Source organism: Dermacentor andersoni, chromosome 8 (assembly GCF_023375885.2).
Source record: "Dermacentor andersoni chromosome 8, qqDerAnde1_hic_scaffold, whole genome shotgun sequence".
Taxonomy (NCBI): Eukaryota; Metazoa; Arthropoda; class Arachnida; order Ixodida; family Ixodidae; genus Dermacentor; species Dermacentor andersoni.
The window spans coordinates 93,619,345-93,646,779 of record NC_092821.1 but is presented as its reverse complement, the minus strand read 5'-3'; the positions used below and the strand labels follow the sequence as shown (position 1 = coordinate 93,646,779).

At 49.4% G+C, this 27,435-nt stretch overlaps 1 protein-coding gene across 1 annotated transcript in view; it reads right to left on the bottom strand.

Moving 5' to 3' along the window:
- Positions 1-27,435, bottom strand: part of wake (ankyrin repeat and fibronectin type III domain containing protein wide awake) — a 284,968-nt gene that overhangs the window by 191,359 nt on the left and 66,174 nt on the right. The window lies entirely within an intron of this gene.

Below are 27,435 nucleotides of genomic sequence, written 5' to 3'. Positions count from 1 at the left end.
TTGATTTGCTTAACACGCTTATTTTTTTTGTATGCAATAATCAGCTTGGTATTGGCCCTATGGATGAAAGGGCAAGGACGTGGGTTAGAAGAGCGGTTTTAGAGATACTGAGCCAAGTCGCTCCGCGCGTACATACAGGAATATGCTCTCGAAGAATATTTATGCTGGCATGTCCGGGCTAGGTGCAGCGTTGCTCCGTGAGCCTGAGCGTCGCTGGCGGTATACTCGGGAATCTGGGCGTGTGTTTCAGCGACAGCTGCCTCCAGTTACTTCAATACGTTCAGCTGTTATATGCAAAACGCAGTCTGTAGCTGATGCTTGCGTCTTCAGAGAGGACACCCAAGTCTGCACAAGTTTGGCAGCGCTTCAAGCCGCCGGCAAGTATCGTCTTAAGCTCACGCATTCCGACAAATTTCTTTATTTGCATTGGTCAAGGCTCACAGAATGCTGCTTTGGTAGGAATGACAAGAATATTCCTCTGTTCGATATATTCGTCTCTGAAAATCTGCCACGACATACATAGGCGCTTCTCGTAGTTATGTCTGATAGTCCGCAGGCAACGTTTTCTTTCGTCAAGCTGAAAGTAATGGCGGAAAGCCTGAGCTGATGAGAGCGAATAAATAGCATAGAGAGAGAGAAAAAAAAACGAAGATAAGGTGCTTGGTAAGCTATTTCCTTTTCATTATTGATGTTATACGTAATCATTTTATACCGGGCTATACGTGAGAAAGTGATGAAGAAACTGTTTCAAAAGCACGAGAATAGCCTGGAGATAAACCGAATAGCCGCCATACAACCCGCTCTTGTACCTTTCTCGAAGCGACAATGAATGAGTCCCGGAAATCGCTAAGGTGACTTGGCCACAGATTAGAATGGCTGCTCATGTCGCACCCCAATGAGAACATTGAATGTTCATCTGATCAGCGGTGGTGACTCGCCGGCTATACGGAAATCAGCTGTTCACACCGAGGTTGTGGGTTCGGTGCTGGACCACGGCGGCAACGTTCCGACAAGGGCGAAATGCAGGAGCACTCGCGTACGGTGCTTCGGTGTACGTTCAAGAACACGAGTTGTTGAAATTAATTCAGAGGACCGCCACTTCGACATATATCATAGCACCAGTACTGCTCTGAGACGTCCCACCCTAGTTTGCTAAGCTTCAGGTGTTCCATTGCGCGCGAAATAAGCACACAGCCATTATAAAGATCCACATGCGCTGACGGATACAATTAGCACGAGCAGGCAGCAGGCTATCGGCGCTCAATTTGTGCACATCACGTATCCGACACTTCAGAGAGGTGAGGGATGTAGAGAGATGGACTAGTTCGGAGACACTCATGGGCACTGTTGCTCAAACAAACATGCGCGCAAACCGGGACAGGACATGCTCCGACACTTTGGCAGTTGCACTTTGCAAGGAAGTGTACTTGACACGTTGTCGCAGCAACATATAGCAACAGTTTTAGCCTGGCGGTCAAGGCCGGAAACTTCTCCGCCTAAGCCTTTCTTGCACAGTCACTGGGGTATCCACCATAAGTACAGAGAGCAAGTCTCGCTTAGAAATGCAAGAAGACATGATGCTTCCTTGTCGGCTATAAATTACCCTTATGAAAACACAGGTGTTGCAGGTAGGCATGCGAATATACAGAAAGCGCGACCCTCTCATCGTGATTTCTTGGGCATGACCGTAGCTGAAGTGTTCGATGTCTCCTGTCTCATCGCATTAAGATAGATCGGATAATCCGCAAGCCCTGTCTCAAATAATAAATAAGTAAGCAATAAATAAACTGTTATAAAAAAATGAAAAAAATGTTGGCGTATGAGCCATCCCTGTCCTTAGTATAGCGATGCTTAATTCCGACGAAAACGCTTCATTACGCGAAGTACATATGTGACATTCTTTAAGGGTGCTCTACGGGAGCAGGAGCTAACGCAGGTGATTTTTGAGTCATTTTGGTAAAAAAATATTGTGCATTGGTTGAATTACGTAGCCGAATTGCCCCACAATCACCCGCTCGCGACGGTCACCGACAAAGAAGACAGTCGGCTAGGCGCGAGCTAGAAGGAGAGAGAGAGAGGAGAGAGGGAGATAGACAGAGAGGAAAGATCCAGCTACCGGGCCAGAAAGGCGGCATGAGGTCCGCTGGCCAGCCGCCGTTGGACATCTCCGCCGGTTACGGTAAAGGTACACAGCCCGCAGCTGCCGGTCGCTTGCAAACGCAATTACGTACTCTGTGCGGAACGTTGCTAGACATGTTGCTATGTGTTGTAGTTAGTGCTTGGAAATTAAATTACCGAGCACGGGAGCGCGGCCGTATAGTATCTTCGTCCCGGCGGAGCAGATTGATCGCGCGGAACTTGTGTTTTACGCACTACCTCGGAAGGGCAGACCGCAGAATAATTTCGCATTCGTCGCTTCATATTCCGACCTCCTTACAGTATAGAGTTGACGCACGGAAAAATTCGTCATTCCAATCTTACTCAACGTAGGTGGCTTGGGGCTGTGCAAATCTGAGCACGTTCCTCGGGGAACATTCGAATGGACCCTCGTTCGAAGGCCGTGATTATCTCAACGCACCCCTTCGTCTATGTAAGCGCCACAACTCCTAGACCCCATACTCGGCTCGAACCATGCATCTTAACGAGGTCTCTTGACCGCCGGCGAGCAAGAGGAACGACGCAAGAGAGAGAGAGAGAATGCGGAATATTGCATGGTTATCGGAGCACGCACAGAATGCAACGTGCCTCGCTTTTTTTGTAGCGGTTTCGGCGCAGGTTTCCCAGCGAAGTGAACGTTTAAGTTCTAGGGGTCCGCACAGCAAGCGGGAGAGGCAGCTCACACCGCGTCCTCTTTCATACATAATGCAGCCAAACCAGGCACGGTATGGTCGCTCGAGTTGGGGAGGTGGAGAGGATGAAAAGGGAACGCTGGCGCGCGGAACGCATGCGCTCTTTATTTAGTCACACCATGTGCCTGAGTGCGTTGGTTGGTGTGCGCCACGCACGTGTTGTGAGGCGGCCGAAGCTAGGAGGTTAGCTGTGGCTCTTTGTAATGAGCGCTCGTCCTGTCTGCTCCTTTCTGTGTCCGTGTTTCACTTCGCGCTAGAAGCCAAAATCTTTGTAATGATTTGCACCTAAAGGGGCTCCACAAAGATTCCATGGGATCAGGCAAGCTAATTTTTTTGTTCCTTCTCAAGGACGCGCAAGGAAGGCACATTGTTTAGCGCAATAGTCCCAGAAAGTACTTTGGGGCAAAATGTCCTGTAGAGGTATTGCAAAAAAGCGCCTAAACCTCTTCCAGCATCGCAAATCGAATGAAGTCGTGAAATTGTTCTCTGAATTGAAAAAAAACGAAGTCCGAGAGAGAGAGAGAGAGAGAGAGAGAGAGAGAGAGAGAGATGACTCTTTGCCGTCCCCACTGACGTAGAGAACCTATGCTCGAACGTACGTTGAACGCAGACGGGGGGGGGGGGGGGGAGGTCTAACTTTAGGTTTCCTCTCGTACGTCTACCGAAGATTTTATGCAACTACCATACATCTATATTGGTCCACTGTTGTCAACATCGTGAGCAATCTCGTTGTCCAAAATAACTACATTTATATTGGCTCTTGTTCAGCGTCTGTTCCTGTCGTCCTCCCTTGTTTTAAAAAATAAGAATGAAAAAAAATAATACGCTGCTATGTACCTGCATCCCTATGTCTAATCTATTCACTGTACCTCTGCCTGTAAACTGGTTTACATGAACCCGTGTATTAGAAATTACCGATAACTAGCCATATAGGCCTACGGTCCAAATATTTGTGAAACATTTTATCCTGTGTTCATTGACAATAAACTCCGATTTGATTTGATTAGTGCAGGCATAACAGCAGTGCCAGAAACCACGCACAAAAAAGAAAGGAACACTGATAGACATGGACAATCGCTGCATGTCTGTCAGTGTTCCTTTCTTTTGGTTATGTGTTTTTGACGCTGCCTTGATGCCTGCAATAAGTAACCAACTCGTCCAAAAACTCGTTTTATTGGTTTGATTCGCTTGTCTTCCGCCAGTATACAATCTTCAACACAGGCCATTAGTGACTGTTGTCACGAAATTAGGTAGAAGTTAGAGCAATAAATTTTTTCCTTCTGCTTTGGTGCTTCTCTTGCGGAACACATCTCGCCCGTCTCCGTGCTTTTCTGGACTTCTCACTGCACCTGTGGGGTCTACCGCCCCCTCCATCGCGGTGATGGATGTGCAACACCCCGAGGATCCTCCCGGTTCCCGTTCACCCGCGGACATCGGTTCGAGGAAGCGAGGAAATACATCGAGTGGTAGCGAGGACACAGAGCTGTACTCCGCATCAGGTGACGAGTCCTCGGAAGAAGGCTTTCGACTTGTCCAGTACCGCAAGGCCAAACGAAGAATGATCAACTCATCTTCGGCGTCCAGCTCGAACACTGTGAAAACAGCGCCTCAACGATGGCCTCACTCCATCCTGTTTGTGCCACAGAACGCTACCGACAACCTGCGCGTCCTCAACAGGCAAGCACTCTCCGTGTATCTCGAAAACACTGTGCCAAACGAGATCAAGGATGTCAGGATAAACACTAGGCGAAACATCCTGGCAATCGATGTGATGAACCCGAGCGCGCTGACCATACTACAACATGTAACGCAGCTGGGGACTATCAAGGTCCGATCCATCATGCCAACGAATGGCGCCACAATAACAGGAGTCATCTATGACATTGACAATGAAATTCCTAATGCAGACCTCCCAGTTCTTATAAAACCAGCAAGTGAACGCAACGTCATTGTGCATGTTTGTCGCCTCGGCAACACACGTTGTGTGAGACTAACGTTCAAAGGCGACTGCCTTCCACCCTACGTGAAGGTCGGCCACTTTCGCCACCAGGTTCGACCATTTATTCCAAGACCAATGCAATGCTTCAATTGTCAGAAGATTGGCCATGTGAAGGGCGTCTGCAGAAATTCGGCCGTGTGCCCTCGATGTGCCGAACCCCACTCAGAAGACAACTGCAGCGCAATCAAGTTGAAGTGTCCTAACTGTCAGGGTGATCACAGCGCCTCTTCCAAAGACTGTCCCCAGATCAAGAAAGAGATCACCATTCTTAAACAAATGGTGAGAGACAACTCTACCCACAAAGAGGCTGCTGTGAAAGTACGGCGAAGACGACGTCACCGTCGAAGGTCTTCACGACGGAAAACATCAAGTTTTCCGGAACAGTCAACTCGTCAAGCAGCATCACCAGCGGAAGTTTCCAGCCCTCCGAACACCGATGTTGGAAGGGAGAAAACTGCCAGATCTCTCTCCACAAAGGAATGGCCGCCACTTCCACGTACACGACCGCCAGAAGAGCCGCAGAAGAAGCCGCCCCCAGTACAGCAAGGTGCTGTATCCGAGGAGTCACGGAAAACAGATGAGCAAGGGATAGCACTTATTAAGCCTTTAATGAATGCCATTCGCGTGTTGCTAAGCAACATGCACACACCGTCTGCCAGAAGTGCGCTTCAAGTACTGGACGCTCCGAGTCCGGTGCTTGCAACCCTTGAGTAGATCATGGCTCCACAGCCACGGTCTTTTAGGGAAGAGGTCCGACAAGCAGCTATTTTTCAGTGGAATGCGCGCGGACTCAGAGCGCGCCTTTCGGATTTCCGTCGCTTCGTGTACGCCAATATGTTTCCCATTATCGTCATTTGCGAGCCGAACTTATCGAACACAATCAGGCTTTCTGGATATGAATTATTTATGTCGTCAACTGTTTATGAAAACAGTAAGGTTTTGGTGTGTATTCGCCGTGACCTCACCTACACTCATCAGCCTGTACCACCTAATGACAATAATCAATATATATGCCTAAACGTAAGGAAAAAGAATTTGGCCTTTAATTTTGTCGGCGCCTACCTATCTCCGTCAAGTCGATTTGATTACAAAAGACTGCAAGACATCCTTTCCTCAACCTCCAATCCCTGGGTCATCACTGGAGATTTCAACGCCCATCATACACTCTGGAGAAGTCCGATGATCAACGTAAGAGGCAGAGCTCTGGTATCTTTCGCCTCCAGTAATGAACTTTGGCTGCTGAATGATGGAAGTCCTACCTTCTTACGTGGCTCCACCTACAGCAGCTGTCTTGACTTGGCTTTCGTCTCACGAACCCTTGTCAGACGTGCAGGGTGGTTTGCGTACATAGAGACGCACGGAAGCGACCATATCCCCACGTGCATCAAGATCAGAGGATTGTCCCCTTCCAAAATACGGGATACGATCCAAAGAGTGGACTGGCATAAATTTCAGTCTATTATGGAAGAACACTGCGACGCCAATCCATCTTTCGACTTGGAAGAGGCAATCAAGAGCGCGGTGCAAGACACTATGCGCACTCTCACATGCTTTTCGAAACTGAACGAATTTGATGTGGAACTAGAACGACTTCGAGCCATCCGACGACGTGCTGAACGAAGATACCGACGTACGAAAACAATGGACGATTTACGGACCACCAGGCGCACGCAAAAGAAGATACAGCGCCGGTTAGACAAGCTCGAATGGCAACGTTGGACTGCCTTCTGTGAGTCGCTAGATCCGCGCAAGCCTTTATCGCAACTATGGAGAACGGTGCGCGGTCTCCGGACACTCCCCGTACAGCGATTCCCATTCAAGGCGCTTGCCCTCTCTCAAAAGAGATCGGAGATTGACGTGGCAGAGGATTTCTGCGCCAGATTATCCGGCCAACTCACAGCTACCAACATTCCATCGCCTTCGAGTAACTGTCCGCCACCACGTGATCACCGGATGGATCTACCATTCTCAATCCACGAACTTAAGGCAGCATTAGCTTTGTGTAGCCGCACATCAGCGCCAGGACCTGACGGAATTTCCTACCGAGCTCTGTGTCACCTGGGTGAGCGAGCGAGAGGAGTTCTCCTTGAGGTGTACAATGAATCTTGGAGAGATGGCACACTACCAACAACCTGGAAGACAAGTCGCCTTGTTCCACTGCTGAAGCCTGGCAAGTCGCCGTTGGAACTCTCATCATATCGCCCGATCGCGTTGGCGAGCTGTGTGGGCAAAGTAATGGAGAGGATGGTCCTAGGACGCCTGGAGTGGTACTTGGAGTACCACAACACCTACCCAGATGCCATGGCGGGCTTCCGACGTGGTCGATCATCGATCAATAACGTCGTCGACCTTGTCACCTACATCCAACATGAGAAATGCCGTAAGCGTCTCTGCGCTTCCTTATTCCTCGACGTTAAAGGGGCGTATGATAACGTTACGCATGAAGCCATCCTCTCTGCTCTCGCAGAGGTAGGAGTGGGTGGTCGGATGTTTAAATGGATACGGAGTTATTTATCCATGCGATCCTTTTTTGTAAGCACCGAAGAAGGCCATACTTGTCTACATTATAGCTACCGCGGCGTCCCCCAGGGCGGTGTACTTAGCCCTGTGTTATTTAATCTAACACTAATTGCTCTCCTTGAGCACGTGCCAACTATCAATGTACGCGGATGACATCTGCATATGGACGTCTGCAGTAACACGCCTGAAGTTGCGAGCGAGAATTCAGAGAGCCGCCACACAAACTGTTCTCTACCTTCGTAATCGAGGCCTGGAAATTTCCTCAGAGAAATGCGCACTAGTGCCATTTACGCGCAAACTCATGGCCAACTACAATGTAATGATAAATGGCCAAATAATACGACGGGTCCGATCGTACAAGTTCCTAGGTGTGATAATAGACGGGGACTTGTCAAGGAGCCCACACGTATCATACGTGAAAAAACGGTTGACAGGCATCTGTCACCTCTTCAAGTTTTTCGCTGGTAAGACCTGGGGAATGTCGCCAAGTGCGATGTTGCAACTGTACAGGGTGCTTTTCCTAGGATTTCTGCGATACAGCTTGCCAGCAATAAACAACACAGGTAAAACAAATCTACGCACAATACAAAGTCTTCAGGGTCAAGTGCTCCGGATCTGTCTAGGCCTGCCTCAGAGTGCTTCAACAGTGGCTACGATAGCAATCGCTGGAGATCACCTTGTCAGGATCCACATTGAAATTGAAGTACTCAGGACCCATATAAGGCATCTGACCAGGACTCCTCGTCACCACTTGGCCTCCCTAACAGCGGACAGACCACACACATCTTTCAGCCGGACGATAAGCGCACATGATGAATCATTGCCAGCTTGTTTCACCCCGGCTGCGAGACCTTCGATTCCTCCATGGTGCCTCGCTCAGCCAAAAATCAACCTCACAATACCTGGCATCTCGAAAAAAGCTGATCTATCATCGCCAGCCCTTAGACAGCTCACGCTACTACATTTGTACGAGAATTACCGTGATTCTACGCATATTTACACTGATGGATCTGTCCTTCCAAGTAGCTCCGCGGCGGTAATCGTCATACCAGCGAAAGCTACAACAATCAAATTTAAGACGACCCACGCGACAACATCGACGGCAGCAGAGCTCGCAGCGCTCTTTACTGCCCTTCATCACATTGGTGTTGAACCACCACATAAATGGACAATATTCTGCGATTCGAAGGCGGCACTGCAGTCTCTAGTGTCACCTTTACGACGCGCACCACACGAACAACTAATATTCCATATTACAGATACGTTGCAACACATAAATGAAGCAGGCCATGAGATAACCTTTCAGTGGCTTCCAAGTCACTGCGGGATTATCGGCAATGAACGGGCGGATCACGCTGCCCGCTCAGCCCATACTGAGGAGCGCCACGTCCCAATTCCTCATTCTAGAACTGACGCAGCACGGAAGCTCCGCCTACTTGCTCGGCAGTGCACCGCGTCGCAATGGAATGAGCCACATTTAAGAAACACGCGACTGTACTCACTTGATCCAACACTAAGCCTTCGAGCGCCATCACAGCTTCGCCGTAGAGACGCCACGCTCTTATATCGACTTTGGTTGGGCGTTGCCTTTACTAAAGCCTATGCATTCCGCATAGGGATGACCGACAGCCCAACCTGTGACCACTGCGGCCATGAAGAATCAATTGGCCATATTTTGTGTGCCTGCCCGCAGTACAGTACACAGAGGGCATGCCTTCGCCACGAACTTGACCAACTGGACGACCAAGCGCTATCCGAAAAAAGAATTCTACAACATCGAAAGGACCTACCGTCACAGAAGAAGGCCGTGCAAGCGCTATTTCGCTTTTTGCGATCTACCGGCCTGTGTGAACGACTTTAACTGGAACGCCTTTTGTGTGTGTGTGCCTCCATGTGTGCGCGTTTTTTTTCCCTTTTTTTGCGTTTTCCTCCCTGTCATCTTTCTAACCCCTATCCCCCATCCCCAGTGTAGGGTAGCAAACCGGAGACTCATATCTGGTTAACCTCCCCGCCTTTCCTCTTCATTCTCTCTCTCTCTCTCTTCCTTCAGCTTCCTGGTTTTATTGATGGTTATTTGCCCACTCTCAAACTTTCAAGGCCTCACTGCTATTTTTTCGAATGCTACTTTTATTGTTAGCCATTGCAGTACCCTGTCTTATTCCAGTACCCTAATGTCTTTCGTTGCTTGCTCTCATTTCTCCCTGACAAATACCCCCATGTTTGAATGCATCTGTTCTACGCACGGCAAACGCAATTTCATGAGAAATACGCTGCGAGGATTTAAAGGGATGCGTTTCCGCACTATCCGTACTATACAACTTCTACGTCGGTACACGCTGTCTTCCCTCCTGCGAGACGAGTTAAATCTCTCGCGCCTTCCTCCCCGACGGCTCGCACAACCAATTCTCTCGTCCGGCCTTTATGCCTCGTCGGCCATCACGCCCCGCTCGTTCGGTTTCACCCGTCGACACTGCTTGGCGAATTTTCATTCCTGAAATGTTAGGCAAACGTTTTCCCCAAGAACGCGACTCTGGATACAAGATAGTGTCTGTAGAACCATGCACAGTAGCGAAACCTGTGCTCAGTCAACTAATGAGCTTGCCGATTGGTGGTGCTGACGTAGTATAGGAGGCATTCGTGATCGTTGAGAACAATGACTTTTGCATCACTGCGCAGGTGCAAGGCCAAATAACCAGGAACTCAAATAATAAAAGGGAGGCGATGTTACACGAGCAAGCAGCGATGTCTGTCTCATTCAGCGCGTCTGCACGCTCTTCTCGGCTGTTAAAAGCGTCGTCGCAGTTAGCGTGACGTCATGGTGACGTCACTAAGCCCGTGAAGATTAAACGGGGACGTCGACAACAGAGCAGAGACGTTTGACACACTTTCGTCACGATATGCAGGAGAATTGAAACATGAGGCATACATTATTTAGGTGCGACGCTGAAGCTTTGCGAATCCGGCCTCCGCACACCCGAGCACAGCTATAGCTTCCACATCGTTGCCAGGTTTTGCCCTGGAACATTCGCACTTCAAGACCTTCCTTGCTTTCCGCTTTCTAGGAGAGAAACAGGGCGTGCGAATTGAAACAGGCGACTGGCAAACTTTTCTTGCAACTTTAAGCACAAGGACATAGAGCGGAGATGGAAGGTCTGCTGGGGGAAAGAAGTGCTGACACGTTTGTACGCGCAAGTCAAAGTCGAAGTAAAGCACCCGTTGTGAACCTCGAGCTGTAAGTGTGCTGGAAAGCCCGAGCCAAGTTGACGTACGACCCCTACAATCTGCACACACGGAAAACACTCGACAGGAAGACAAGGCGTTGGCGTGAAATCTCGGCTGACGCATTCGTAACCCGTCGGCGCTAATCGAGCACGGAGCGGCGCTGCCGCGGGTAGCTGGAACGAGACGTGCAGCGCTCTGACACGGTCGCCTTTTAATTAAGCGCATTCGCCGCGCCCGAGACCAGCCCTGCTGCGGGTGGCAGATTTCACGCGTGACGAAGAATGCTGAACGGCAACTGCAATTGGAACGCCACGAGCGGCTCGCGATAGTTGCTAAAGTGGAGAGTGCCGCGTCTATGCATGTGACGCCACCGGCACTCGCCCGATATTCGGTTCCGTCCACTGGCATGCGAGGATGCGCTAGAAAGACTCGATTAACTTTGAGATCGTTCCACGAGTCCGATGTCTTCCACAGCACCGGTCTCTGTTATCTTACGAAGAGTGCGTAGAGGAGGTGTACCTCAGCAAAAGCGTAGCTGCCTACATTGTTTAGGCGCTGGAACACGAGCACTGGCGCGTTCCAGCGCGGCCAGGATTCAGGCCCGGCGGACACGGTTATGTAAGCACTATAAACGAAAGCGAAATGGGGTAACGGAATCAAGGAGCCCTACAAGCTTGTGTCATACCCCCCAGCTCAGCTAACGTTCACCGATAAGAAACCTGCCTTTTAGTTCTTTTCAAGGTGCATATACGCCGCGCTTATACATGAGTGACGTCACGAGTGCCATGTTCCTGCGAAGTAAGCAGTGAACCCATAAAATTAAATTCGAGCTGTAGGCGTAATTGCATGGCGACGTGCTCTCTCCTAGCTGATGCACACATAAGCCGATTATTATATATATATATATATATATATATATATATATATTGTAATGAAGAAAGGAAGAGAATGGCATACCGATCATCATCAAGAGCGGAGGGCTCGCGACCGGCGTTCGAACACCACCATCTTGCTCTCCATGCTCACTGTTCCGAGCTACCGCCCGTTTGTTGGACTCGCTCAATAAACATCCTTACATTTGGTGGATCGTGCTGGGTACGCACATCGTCGGCACCCTGGAACTCCGATCCCGCACGTTGCACTCGACCATGCAAGCTGACGCAGCCCAACAGCCGCCACCTCTCCCGGCCGCCGTTTGTCCCGGCCCCGTTCGCCAGCGAGACCCCCCGGTATTTTCGGTTACGGAAGACCAGGACGTCGAGTACTGGCTGTCGTCCTACGAAAAAGTTAGTGGACCCAACAAGTGGGATGACGCTGCTAAGTTGAGTACCGCGAACTTTTACTTGGCTGGCGTGGCGAAGCTGTGGTATACGAACCACGAATCGGAATTTGAAAACTGGTCTGCTTTCAAGGAGGCAATATCTGCCGTTTTCGGTCGCCCTGCCGTGCGGAAGTTACGCGCCGAGCAACGGCTGCGCACACGGGCACAGGAACCGAATGAAACATTTACCGCCTATATTGAGGACGTACTCGATCTCTGCAGGCGCGCCGATGCCTCAATGAGCGAAAGTGCCAAAATACAGCACATCATGAAGGGCGTCGACGACGATGTCTTTCAGATGCTTCTTGCGAAGTCTCCTGGCACTGTGTCAGAAGTTGTAACTCTTTACCACAGCTATGACGAGTTGAGAAGGCAGCGGGCTCTCACCCGACGTTCATCTCAGACGTACAATCAACCGGTCGCTGCACTGGACATCATGCCTGACCAGTCATACCTTATCGCACAAATGAAAGAATTTGTGCGTGAGGAGGTGGCCCGTCAGTTGTCTCTCCTGCCGTTTGCTCAGCGTCAGGAGCTCCCACAACAGCAGCAACTGCAGCGACCAATCCCGTTGGCTCCCGTGCTTCGACACGTCATTCAAGAGCAGATTTCCGAGGCCATGCCGGTGCCCATTCAGCAGCAACCTGTCGCCGCGCCTCTTAGTTACGCTGAGGTAGTAAAGCGGCAGCAGCTTCAACAGCCCTCACCACCCCATGGTGTGTCGTATGCTGCAGCCCCGATTCAGCCGTCCGTGACATGGTCTGCTCCCATCCCTGCAAATCCCTGGCGAACGCGCGACAACCGGCCGATCTGTTTTGCGTGCGGTGGCCCTGGTCATATCGCCCGATTCTGCCGCCGTCGCGCGCCAGGATATTCAGACGCCCGTTCACCGAACTACATAGATCGTCCCCGCTCTCGTTATGAAGATCCGGGTCCCCAAACAAGCACGTCTTCACGTGACTATCCGCAACCCACGTCTCGTCGCTCACCTTCACCCCGTCGCCGCTCCTTGTCACCCATGCGTCGTCGACCAGCCCCTGAAAATGAGGGAAACTAGCCTCCGCAGTTCGTGAGGCAAGAACTGCGCTGTCGAAATGCTCAAGTCCTCGAACTTTGCCGTCGAATATTGTCGAAGTTTTCGTAGAAGGCATCCGTGCATATGCTCTTGTCGATACCGGTGCTGCCGTTTCTGTTATAGACGCCACACTTTGCCGCAAGCTTCGGAAGGTGACCACGCCTCTTGAGATGATGCCCTTACGTACAGCGAATGGAGACCCTGTTCGGCCTATAGCTGCCTGCACTGCTCGACTTATTATAGCTAAAGAGCACTACATTGTCGAGCTTATCGTCCTTTCCTCTTGCTCGCACGACATTATACTTGGCTGGGACTTTCTATCGTATAATCACGCCGTTATAGATTGTGCCAGATCTGAACTTGAGCTCTTCCCCTTGTGTGACGAGTCCTACTACCCCGCTCATCAAGCCGCACACAAAATAGTCGTCACAGAAGACACAGAAATTCCGCCGACAGCAGCTGTTTTGCTCCCCGTATTCTGCAACAGCATATGTGATGAAGCTGCATTCTTTGAACCATCACGCCTTCTTCTAAATCGGAAGCCACTTCTTTTGCCTTATTCGACCCTCTCTATTTCGAATGGAACAAGCGCTCTCTGCCTCACAAATCCTCTTCCATATCCCATCAGACTGCTTAAAGGTGAATCCCTTGGATGCGTGCAACCCATTGATATCGGCCAAATTTTTTCCGTGCAGCAAGATTCAGCTCGACGCGACCTCGACGTCATCAGTGCTCTTACCCCTTCTGATGTTCCAGCTGCTGACCTATTCGATTCGTCCATCGCAGACGGACTGTCCCCATTTGAACGCTCTGCTCTTCTCCAGCTGCTCTACCAGTTCCGCGACTCCTTCGACGTTGCCCAACGTGCCCTTGGCCGAACTTCTACCATTGTTCACAACATCGACACCGGCTCCAACTCGCCAGTGCGACAACGCCCTTACCGCGTCTCCACCGCGGAACGTCAAGTTATTACCGACCAGGTTGACGATATGCTTAAACGCGACGTTATTCGCCCTTCACAAAGCCCGTGGGCATCCCCTGTGGTTCTCGTTAAAAAAAAGGATGGATCGATTCGCTTCTGCGTGGATTACCGGCGCCTAAACAAGGTCACTCGAAAAGACGTGTACCCTTTACCCAGATTTGACGATGCCCTTGATTGCCTACAAGGTGCCGAGTTTTTTTCGTCGTTAGATTTGCGTTCCGGGTATTGGCAGGTACCTTTAGCAGAGGCCGACCGTTCAAAGACAGCCTTCGTCACGCCTGACGGTCTATATGAATTCAATGTCATGCCCTTCGGCCTCTGCAATGCGCCTGCCACCTTCGAACGCATGATGGACTCGGTTCTGCGGGGTTTGAAGTGGCACATGTGTCTCTGCTATCTCGACGACATTGTTGTCTTTGCGCCAGATTTCGCAACCCATCTCGAACGCCTCAACCATGTCCTGACGTGTCTGAAAACCGCTCAGCTGCAACTAAATCTCAAGAAGTGCCGTTTTGCTGCGCGAAAACTTACAATTCTTGGTCACGTTGTATCAAAGGATGGTGTGCTTCCGGACCCAGCTAAATTACGTGCCGTGACTGACTTCCCCAAACCGACGACTCTAAAGCAGTTACGAAGCTTCATAGGGTTATGTTCCTACTTTCGTCGGTTTGTGCGCAACTTCGCCTCTATAATTGCGCCTTTGACCCAACTACTAAGCAGCGCCTCCAATATCTCGTCATGGTCTTCTGAGTGTGACCAAGCCTTCTCCACTCTTCGCCGTCTCCTGACGTCACCACCTATACTGCGCCACTACGATCCTACGGCCGAAACTGAGGTGCACACAGACGCCAGCGGTGTCGGCCTCGGTGCTGTCCTCGCGCAACGAAAGCCTGGGTTCGCAGAGTATGTCGTCGCATACGCCAGCAGAACGCTCACCAAGGCTGAATCAAACTATAGCGTCACCGAGAAAGAATGCTTGGCAATAGTCTGGGCGCTTGTCAAGTTCCGCCCTTACTTATATGGCCGCACGTTTGATGTAGTTACGGACCATCATGCATTATGTTGGTTGTCTTCGTTGAAGGATCCGTCAGGTCGCCTTGCCCGCTGGGCTCTTCGACTTCAAGAGTTTGACATCCGCGTTATATATCGTTCCGGACGCAAGCATGCCGATGCTGATGCACTGTCGCGGTCACCACTATCCACCGAAACTGCGTCCATATCCACTATAGCACTTCCATTGTCAGCTCTTGACGTCGCCACCGTCTCCTCTGCACAGCGCCACGATCCCTGGATCGCTTCGCTTCTTGACGTTTTATCCGGGGCACCCACTCTTTCGACCACTCGAACTCTGCGACGCCAAGCTTCGCACTTCAGCATCCGTGATGGCCTCTTGTACCGGCGCAACTACTCGCCAGATGGTAGCAAGTGGCTCCTAGTTATCCCTCGAACGCTTCGCTCTACAATCTGCGCTTCCTTTCACTCCGACCCTCAGTGTGCTCACGGTGGTGTCTTCAAGACCTATGAACGCTTACGGAAAAGGTACTACTGGCGCGGAATGTTTCGCTTTGTCCGCAAGTTCATTCGCGGCTGCCACGAGTGTCAGCGACGAAAAAAACCACCGCATCCTGCCGCAGGTTCATTGCAGCCCCTTCCATGCCCAGAACGCCCATTCGACCGCGTTGGAATTGACCTTTATGGACCTTTACCTTTGACCACGGCCGGAAACCGATGGGCTATCATTGCTGTCGACCACCTTACACGATACGCCGAAACCGCTGCTCTCCCCACGGCGACAGCACAGGACGTCGCCTCTTTCATCCTCAGGCGTTTTGTGCTTCGGCATGGTCCTCCTCGCGAACTCCTCAGTGACCGTGGCCGCGTATTTCTCTCCGATGCAATTCAAGCACTTCTCCACCAGTGCAACATTGTACATCGGACGTGTACTGCCTACCACCCTCAGACGAACGGTCTCACTGAGCGGTTTAATCGGACTCTGGGCGACATGCTTGCGACACATGTTGCATCTGATCAATCAAACTGGGACCTGGTTCTCCCATTTGCGACATACGCGTATAACACCGCTACGCAAGTCACAACCGGGTTTTCCCCCTTCTTCCTTTTGTACGGTCGCCAGCCGACGCACACTATCGACACATTGCTGCCATACGCACCAGATACCTCAGAGTGCACGCCCGTGTCAGCAGCGGCCCGTTACGCTGAAGATTGCCGACAACTAGCCAAGCGCTTTACTACAGCCGACCAACAACGCCAGAAAAACGCCCGCGATGATGATCACTCTCCGGCCGCAACATTCGCTCCTGGAGCACTTGTGTGGCTGCTTGTACCACCCTGCGCCCCTGGCTTGTCGTCCAAACTGCTCCCAAATTATCATGGTCCCTACCGCATCGTCGAGCGTACTTCCCCCGTAAACTATGTCATTGAGCCTCTTACGCTGCAAGGCGACCGTCGTCGACGTGGACGTGATGTTGTTCACGTAGACCGCCTCAAGCCGTACTTCGACCCTCTTGTACCCACCTGTTAGATCGCCAGGATGGCTCCACCTTTCTCGACGGGGGCAATTGTAATGAAGAAAGGAAGAGAATGGCATACCGATCATCATCAAGAGCGGAGGGCTCGAGACCGGCGTTCGAACACCACCATCTTGCTCTCCATGCTCACTGTTCCGAGCTACCGCCCGTTTGTTGGACTCGCTCAATAAACATCCTTACAATATATACATATATATATATCGTTGCACCATTCTGCTGTGTTAAAAATATGAGAATTCATAAGAAAGATCCCTATTATTGGGTTTTACGTGCCAAAACCACTTTCTGATTATGAGGCACGCAGTAGTGGAGGACTCCGGAAATTTTGATTACTTGGGGTTCTTTAACGTGCAGCTAAATCTAAGTACACGGGTGTTTTCGCATTTCGCGCAGATCGAAATGCGGCCCCCGTGGCCGGGATTCGATCCCGCGAACTCGTGCTCAGCAGCCCAACACCATACTCACTGAGCCACCACGGCGGGTATAAGATTGTCATCATCATCATCACCATCACCAGACTACTTATGTGCACTCCAGGACGAAGGCCTCTCCTTGCGATCTCCAATTAGCCCTGACCTGCACCAAACAATTCCAACTTGCGCCTGCGAATTTCCGAATTTCATCACCCCACCCAATTTTCTGCCGTCCTCGACAGCGCTTTCCTTCTCTTGGCATGCATTATGCAACTCTAATGTTCCACCGGTTATCCACTCGTACGCATTACATGACCTGCCCAGGTCCCTTTTTCCCTCTTAATGTCAGCTAGAATATCGGCTGTCCCCGTTTGCTCTCTGATCCTCACCGCTCTCTTCCTGTCTCTTAACGTTACGCCAAATATTTTTCGTTCCATCGCTGTTTTCGCGGTTCTCAACTTATTCCCGAGCTTCTTTGTCAGTCTGCAAGTTTCTGCCCCATATGTCAGCACCCGTAGAATGCAGTGTTTGTTCATCTTTCTTTTCAATGATGATGGTAAGCTCCCAGTCAGTACCTGGCAATGCCTGCCGTATGCAATTCAACCCACATTTATTCCTCTGTAAATTTCCTTCTCATAATCAGGGTCCCCTGTGAGCAATTGACCCAGGCAAAAGTACTCCTTCATAGACTGTAGAGGCTGACTGGCGTTCATGAACTCTTGTTTCCTTGTCAGGCTATTGATCATTATAATTGTCTCCTGCATATTAATCTTCAACTCCACTCTTACACTTTCTCTGTTAAGGCCCTCAATCATTTGTTCTAACTCGTCCCCAGAGTTGTTGAACAGGACAATGCCATCTGCAAACCGAAGGCTGCTGAGATATTCGCCATTGATGTTCACTCCTAAGCCTTCCCAGTTTTATAGCTTGAATACTTCTTCCAGCATGCAGTGAATAGCACTGGAGAGACATCGTCTCCTTGCCAGACTCCTTTCTTGATAGGTAACTTTCTACTTTTCTTATGGAGAACCAAGGTAGCTGTGAAATCTTTGTAAATATTTCCCAAGATATTCACGTATGCCTCTTGTACACTTTGATTACGTAATGTCTTCATGACTACTGGTACTTGAACTGAATGAAATACCTGTTCATAATCTATGAAAGCGATATTGAGGGGTCACACCGCAAGACAGTGAAGGTACTCTTGAAATTATGCGCTAGAGCGGCTTATTGGAGAGAATGTAATTCTTATGGACGTTCACAACCTTCCATACACCTTTCTTTCGTTTTCTTGCTTTTCTCTTCGCTTTTCTTTCCGTCTTTCGCCTCCCCTTGCCCTTCGCCCCATGCAGGGTAGCAAACCAGAATCTTATCCGGTTAACCCCCCCTGCCTTTCCCATCCCGTTTATCTCTCTCTCTTCGAGGGCTTGATCGTAATCTGCTGATTTCTCAATTAACTTGCTGATGGCATGGATGAGCAATTGCAGAACTGTATTTTACAGCAAAGCTATTAAAATGCGTTTTACAACAATTATCAGGCGACGTGCGGTGACATGGTCGATATCCAATGTCGGACAGAGAATAGAGCCCCGCATGCAGCCTGCGTCGGAGCCCTGAAGCAGCCGTATGACAGGATGTGACAGGATGACAGGACTGAACGCGAAGCCATACACGGGCTATTGCTTTGGAAAGGCTCGGGTATATTGAAACAATTGCTCATGATATAGTGAATCTTTTGCAAAGTGTTCAGTAGATATCATAGAGTGGCAAGCCAGGCCCCTCGAACTTTCTAGTGGTGTGAGGTCTCTTACAGAGCCCCCTTTCTTCGGTGTATAAGTGTTGCTCGGGCGTGTAAAACCTAATTTTCTTATGCGTAGCCGCACTACAACGTATTGCGCGAAATATTGAGAAAAAAACATGGTGCGGGTGTTTAACAAGTCCGTATGCACGTCGTCGTGGTAATATTTTTCTTGCAAGTGTTCGGCGCCGTCACATGTAACAGCAGTGCATTACGGGTGAGCATCACGATGAATATCAAAGTCGCATACTCATTAACACAGAAACTAAAGTTGAAGTGAAGAAAGTAGGCATAATAATGTTACATAAATGAGGCGACGACGAAGGATGCAGGCCACTAGACGGGTATTCGGGTCACAAATGAAAAGAAAACAAAAGAAAGAAACCCCGGAGAGACTACAATGGAGACAACGCTCGCTTGCCATGAAGTCCCTCTGACGTCACTGATTCCGTAAGCCTCCACACGCCTTCTGCGGCGATGACGAAGTCTGGTAGAGGAAGGGAAGGTACGTAAGGTTTAAGCGGGGGATAGAGAGTGCGCGACAAAGCGAGCAAGAAATCAAACGTCCAGTTTAGATATTCTCTTTCTCGCTATCGCAAACAGCGGGTGCTGTTGTGAAAGAGAGCGTAAGAAAAAAAAAAGAGACAAAGCCATAGCGCCCCGTCGTAAGACATCCTCATGACGGGCACTTCCCGCCCGTTATGTCACGGAGGGCACCGCAGCCGCGCGAATAGGGTGATCGCATAAGCGACGACGACGTACAGGTCGCGTTTTGCCCACACACGATAGCGAAATCGCCTAGTGAATGGGAGGAGTAAGCGGAGTTTTCGCGAGTTAAAAATAGCCTCGTCTCCAAGGTTGGCGACGGGCTCCGTAGAGTCCTGTTTCATTGATTCATGTTTTTTTGTACTTTTACTGGGAGACGGCTTACAACTTCCGCTGTTCGGCTGGAGTCAGGAAGCCGCGATGACAAGGGAGGCGAGGACGAAACTCGATTGAACGGGTCTTGCAAGTATTTGCCTGGCAGCGAAGCTGAGGTGTTACACAAGGACGAACTTTTTGGTTTCGATTTATGTTCATTGTAGAAAGCTGTAAGAGAGCGCTTGAAATGATGATTTCTCAGCCGTCCTTTTTTAGAAGTTACCGCTCACTCCCAAACTAGGGTACGAGACATCCCTAGGCATACGGGCAAAAAAGGAAAAGTGACGTGGTTGTGTGCGTGCGAACTGTTTTCTTGTTCACTTTAGAGTTTTCTTGAGGGCAGGGTTGGGAGATGGTGCGGGAGGCGCTTACGAAACGCGAAACGCCTATGCAATTCTTTATGCGAATGAGGTCCCTATGTTAAATATTTGGACAGAATGGACAGAACAAATTGAAGTGGGAAATTTGCTGCATCTTTCAGAATATATGCACTAGATTGGTTTTCTTGTTTCTCTGCTACGCGCGCATTGTTTCGACTTTCTAACTCCCTGAACAGTGTGTACAGTGTGTGTACAGTGTGTACACGGCCTGCAGATATTGAAAACTGCAACAAACTACCCGACAGCAATTTTAGTGACCTCGAACTCAAGAAGATTACAGAGTTGCTTACTAACTATTAGAAATATTAGTAATTAGTGCTTCATATTTGTTCTCTTCCTTCTGTCAGACGCCTTAATAGTGCTGTTTTGTAAGACTCTTCTTAATTCGCCGGTATTCATGTCATGTATTTCTCTTTCTTTTGGCATCATGTTGTGTCATTTTCATTGCTTTCTTCTTATGTATTACCCATCATATAGTTGTTTTAATTATGATGTAAAAAAATTCGGTACTGAAAGAGTTAGCAAACAACCCATAATTACGAGGATCTCCATACTGTATTGGTTGGAACGAAAGTCGCAGACAGTTTTAACTACCCCGTTACTTCTTGGAACAGCTGTAAAGCTAAATGCATGCGCCGAGATCACAAAACAGCTTCAGACGTCTGTCTACGCACCACTAAACAGCCTAAACCCGCAACTTCGGCCCACTCTACAATTCTTCCTTAGCGACCGTATAGACTCCCAAAGGGCCTGGTACTCCACGTGCGGACCGAGAAACGCTTAGCCAACGGCTTTCTCTTCCCTTTTCGCAACACATATACCACGATGCGCTCGGAGAGTTTCAGAATGCTATATGTAGAACTTGGGTCAAGGTCTTGCGGGCTGCAATGTACTGCGCTCTTACACCCGTAAAGTTGCACAAAAACGGCGGATCTAGCTGATGGGCGCTGGACTAGCGAGGGTCCCTTCCCCTGAATCCCATTTGGCAACGCGCGCTTCCACAGAGCTCCCACAGATCAGCGTGTTATACCTGAAGTGCTTTCCCTCGAACTCGATTTATGGCCAGAGGAGGGGGGGGGGGGGGGGTGCGGATTCACCGCATTTCGGACAACGATGCGTGTAATAGCCGGATGAGGGAAAAAAGACGCTACACAGAGTCAAGAACCGAGGGGCAGCTCAGGAGCGAATGCGCGCTCATCGAAAACACCGTGCAAGAAATGGTGCAGTGCCAGGTACGGTGAACGTGCAGCGTGGTCGTCCATAGGGAATTCTTATACACGGCTGCCGGCTGTTTCTTTCAGTCTGGGGTTCTCTAACAGTGCTGAAGTACGGCCAGAAGAATATGCGCTCGTATTTTTATACTTGTGTACCTCTTTTGAGTTTCAGAACGAAGCCGGAGGGCCTGTGTCCTCATAGCTCAGACCAGAAAGCCACACGGGTTCCCCTACAGTGCCCGAATGCGACAGGCTTGAGTGACCGACTGCAGACACGCTGCACCGTGTGCGGAACGTGTGACTAACCTCGACTCATGCCTTCTCAGTGTCGCTTTCAATCCCCTCATCCTCTTCCCCATGTGCAGGATGGCAAATTGGGTAAAGTCTAGTTAACCTCGGTGCCTTTTATTCCTCTGTCCTCTCCATCTCAAACAACTGCTCGCAATAACTGATTTAAAGAAGCGAAATGGTCGCAAGGAGGAATTCACAACACTTCGATAATTGCCCATGTGCACCAAAGCAGCAGCATCTCCATCATAACCACGGACAGTACTGTGGCTTTAAACGTGGTGCCGAAACGGAAATAGAAGAATGTGCTAAGTCTGGCAACAATAAATTCTCCATGGCCGATCCCCCACCGTGTGCCTGCCTCACAACCACCACGACCAGGTTGTCGTCATCATCATCATCATCATCATCATCGTTGTCGTCGTCGTTGCCACCACCACCACCACCACCAGCATCATCATCCTCATCATAATCATCGTCATCATCATCATCATCAACAACAACAAGAACAACAACGACGACGACGACGACGACGATGACGACGACGACAAATTCTCCATCGCTTACGCTTTAATCTCGACCCCAAAAAATCCTGTCACATTAGTGCATGAGCACGTGTCCGCGCATACACTAAGGTTCGGTGATACAGTTGAGAGACGTCTCCTCGCTGTTTGCCCGCAAGGGACAAGAATGTTGGTTTTCAACAGGACGAGGTCGGTTCTCTAGGCAGGACATTCAGTGGATGCAGCATAGGTGTTATAGCATTGGTTTCCAGATCCTGGACGTCGACGGTGGCGATGGTGGTGGTGTGCCATATGTCAGCAAAATAAGTTAAACCCCCATTCAGACTCTCTCAGAATTCTACTCAGTCGGGCTCACTTAAGCTCCCGACGTCGGTCTGAGTATCTGAGTGACTCGACCAATGGGTGAGTCTGCCGAGCTGCGTGGTGCGATCAATGTGTGTCACCATGAGGGACCGTTTCTACAACACAGCCTGCTGTACCAGAGCTCACACCACGATGACCACTTTTATCTGTGCAGTGTCTATGGCTAGGCCACAAAACCAATGCTCGAATGATTATTGAGAGTTACAGGCAATTCACAAAGCTAGGATAGCTATGTTGAAGCTTTATGAAAAGGAGAGAGATAAACGAAGTCGGAAAGGAAGGGAGGTTAACCGGAGATGATTATGATTTGATACCCAGCACTGCACTAGCGGGAAGGGGAAGGGGAAATGAAAGATGGAAAGAACAGCGAAGAGAAAAAGTAAAGGCACGAAAAATAATTACGGGAGGTTGGGAATATCCGTGAAAACTAGAGTCTTTCTAACAGGCCACTTGAACCACGAGTAAAAAGCTTAAGCACTAAGGCCGCAAACCGAAAAAAAGAACGAAGGAAAAAGAAAAGTGATGAAACGAAACGCAGCAACGAACCAGTATTTACTTATTTTGTAGGATTGGATTGACTTCATTTATTGAGTCGCGGCAAAGTGCAGAGACTGCCGACCGTGTCATTTTGTGGCTGTATTTTCTTTTGCACTGACCATTCTCAAGCCCGTTTGCGAAATTGCTTTAGTGCAGGAAAGTCCTTTGATAGTTGCACAATTCATTTTTATTCAGAAGCCGGAGTTGCGAACATTTACAACTTCGTCCAAGTAAATCAACGATAAAAAACTAGGAACCTCGAAGAGATGATGATGATGATAATAATGATCATGATAAGTAATCGCTTACTGAGCAGACGGTTGTTTTCCTCTTATGGTGCGAGGCCTCCCTTAGTCAAAGAGAAAGGCAACTTTATGGCGACTTACTACTACTTTCGTAATTGACGCGCAAACTCGCAAGGGCGGCATCTCACTCGAACGTCGTAAAACAAACAGTCATGGCCGGATTCAAGCCAAGGAAAAGCGTCAATGGAGGCAGACAGGAGAACACAAAACGTGAAAGGGCTTTCTTCAACTTTATATTTTATGCACGACGCCAAATCAAATGGTTCCAAGGAGGAAGCGTGAACTTCCAGACCCAATTACGTAAAAGGTAGCCGACCGGCTGGGCACTATACTTGCCCGGCTAAGCTATCGCAGCGCCCAGAATAGAAAACTTCCAGCCACCCGCATTGCTGCCCTCGCATTCTTAGCGTCGCCAGTGCAATAATTCTAGCGCCGCTTCCCGAACCCCGTCGCGAACCACTTTCCTAAGAAAGAGCTGGGAGAGACGCATGGTGAAGAATGAAGGAAAACGCCTCTAGGGTGTTGGGAAATAGGGAATGCCGTGGACTTGCCGCGAACAGCAGGCCGCATAAGGACACCGACGTCAGCACGTGTCATGGAGTGCCGCGAACAGCAGGCCGCATAAGGACACCGACGTCAGCGCGTGTCATGGAGTGCCGCGAACAGCAGGCCGCATAAGGACACCGACGTCAGCACGTGTCATGGAGTGCCGCGAACAGCAGGCCGCATAAGGACACCGACGTCAGCACGTGTCATGGAATGCCGCGAACAGCAGGCCGCATAAGGACACCGACGTCAGCGCGTGTCATGGAGTGCCGCGAACAGCAGGCCGCATAAGGACACCGACGTCAGCACGTGTCATGGACTGCCGCGAACAGCAGGCCGCATAAGGACACCGACGTCAGTACGTTTCATGGAGTGCCACGAACAGCAGGCCGCATAAGGACACCGACGTCAGTGACCACTCTAAGGGGCCCGAACAAAAGTGCTAATAATATGGGTCTCGTACACGCGCGAGAAAGTACAACGTATTGACTTTCTACATTTTTTAAAAATGAGATCGGTTATAAAAAGCGCGAAGGGCTCGCGAGAAGAAAGGTTTTATCGAATGCAGGAAGAATATAAATTTGAGGGCACGAAAAGTTGCATCATGTTCTGTGTACATACGTATACGAAGCGGGAAGCATATCGGGACGTGAACCGGAAGAATGTCCTATTGGCTACCTTGCACCGTGGAGGGGAAAGGAGTTTAACAGAAATATGAGATAGAGAGAAAGGACATGTATCCTGAATAATAATAATAATAATAATAATAATAATAATAATAATAATAATAATAATAATAATAATAATAATAAATTATTTATTTACCGTGCCCAAGAACAACCATCAGGTCTTCTCTTTAATCGGACAGCAATGTAATGTTCCCTGTAAACTAAACAGGCCGTCACAACCACCCATCCTGGCCAGCCACGTGCCACTGCATAAGGGCACACGAATAGAAATGCGATAGGAGTGTTCATACAACCCAAACGACCGACATTTTCGGAGTTTTCGCGAAATGCTAAACATTTAAGTAGCCAACAATCGTGCTGATCCGCGACGGCTGTGCAGTTGAGCGCGCTCCTCGAGAAGAGAAAGTGCGCTGCTAAGAGGATTAGCGAAGCGAGCGGGCGACATTCGGTGTGGGGCCTATGCAAGAGAAGAAAAAACAGAAAAAGGATACCGGGACGGAAGAAGCTCACAGCATTCGTTGCCTTATGCTTCCACCACGGCTTAGAGTTCTTATGCGTAAATAAGGCATTGAAGTATGAACCAAGCGCGAGTTGAATGCATGCAAGTGCATGCGCCCTGGAGCAGGCAAAAGCGCAAGTAGAAGACCAAAGAAAGAAAGAACTATTTAAGGCCGCGTAAGAGGATTTCAAGGATCTGGCGAGCCAATCGGCTACTGGCCGTCAAGATGCGGCCGGCTAGAACTAACGCGCTAGACGACACGAGAAAGAATGGAAGGATGCGGCTGAATAACGGAAGTGTCGTGCGCTTATCTCCAGCGGTCCAGCAGTTAAATTATACAACAGCGTCATGGCGAGGGAGGTGACATTTTGCAGCTTCAGTGATCCTCAGTGACGGCGGTTCCCGACATGATGGCAAAGCAGAGCGCTGCATATTATGCTTGTTTCCTATCCAAAACGGATACTGCATTGTCAAGCAATGAAACTCAACACGCGAATTGCCCAGGCGATAACAAGCGTGACAGTACACTTTATATATCGCATAAGTACGGTCACGCTTAGGGCATGAAATTTTGAAGTGAGAGGCAAGCACAAATATAAGATAGAGCTATCATTACGTGCTTGACGCGAACCAGCCTAGCACATCTTACGAGTGCTGTTAACTAGTCCGATTTGTGTCCAGCCGAAGTGAGAACTGTGCGTCAAATTTATATGCCCTTTTCTCGGCGATCCCGTGGGCACCGCCATGTTTGATTACGTGGTGACGGGTCCATAGTTTGCCTCAACGGCCTCCGTTGCCTCTGTGTTTACACTGAATGTGCATGACGACCAGTGCGGCTCTGCAGACCTCTGTTCCAGCGGATGTCGTAGACGGTGACTGCATGGACGACCAAAAGCTTTGGCCCCGGCTTCAAAGGACATTGAAATCGCTTTCGAAGTTCACCACACCTTGTTCAAACGGCCTGAGCAGCGTATACTGTGCTCGTACTAGAAGCGGGGCTGGAAATGTATTCCAAGCTTTCCAGAATTTTCGTTAATGAAAACCAGGATCAGTATGTTTTGCTCTACGGCTAACACTTTGAAGCAGCGGCTTAGTTGTCATGTCTCTGACTCAGTAAAACTTCTCAGTGCGGTCACTGTCTGATTGTTTAGTTTCTGCCCACTCGCTCGCGGGTGTGCTCAGTTTGTGAAAGAGTTGTTCTTGCTGCGCACAAGGCTTGGAACGTAGACATTTTGTACTTTGTAATAGCTTGTGCCAGAGACGTATTATCGTCAGTCACTCGCTTACTCTGTAGACCGTCACAAGACCTTCAGCTTCGAACATTCGAGTGCTGTCGGTGTAGTTACCGTCACCCATGTTTCGGCGCATTGATTCAAGTATGCGCCCGTTCATTTATTCTTGATACGTTGGTGACAAAGTGGGCATGAGTTTGTTCGTCAATTCGTGTGGATGTGTGTGCGAGAAACTTACTATGCTAGGAAGCGTGCTATTCCTTTTGTTATTATGTAACGAGTGGTGCTCCTTCCTGCCGGCGATCCGGGGTTGAAACTCTTTATTGAAAGTTTCTCAATACAACGCTGGCGGATGAGTGAATCTTTTTATCCTCGAGGAAAGCCGTGCATCGCCAAGGGCCCGCAATACAGGCAATCGTCATGTAGTAGCGGTCCGCGAACTTAGTGACACAGACTCATCCCTTTCCTTAATATGATAGTGACTGTTTTTACTGAAAACTACACTACACGTCTTCCCTCTGCCATTCCACACTTTGCAGCATGAATGGAACACAATGCGTTAGAAATGCCCAGTTGCATATCCGACAACTGATCACAGAGTAGCAGGGCAGAAGCGATAATGGTTTCGCATTCGCGCGCTTTCACTGAGGTAACGTACGGCGTGCCGCCGAAAGCGCCATCTCGTTCCTGTAGAGCAAGGTGCTTCACGAAAAGGGCCTAGAGTAGTGCGTAATCATGCGCTCTCTTCTGGGATTACTCTCGAAATGTGATCTTCTTCAGGTAATACGTAGGCGACATCAGCAGTGGATTTCTCGCGTTCTGCTACGTGACCGGCTTCCAGCACCTCCCAAACACACATTTTTAATGCGTGAGCATTCTTTTGCGAATACCACAGCAAAATCTGTCAGTCACTAGAAAAGTGTAAAGCCTTATATGTGCACAAAAATGCGTGATTTGCGATGTTGAGACATTTATACGTTATAAGAATAGCAATGTACATGATTGTAGGAAGATCATGGCTGAAAAAGAAATCCTCGAGGCTGGTCAGATAAACTCTCCTGATGGTCTCTTTTCTCTGAATAAACTAAGTTGCAAATGAGCGTCTTTCCTGTCTTGTCTCTTCACTCCATTTCACTTTATTTCCTTAAAGACCTTTATGTGAGGGTATTGCATAAGGGGTGGGACACATATAGGTTAACAACAGAATAC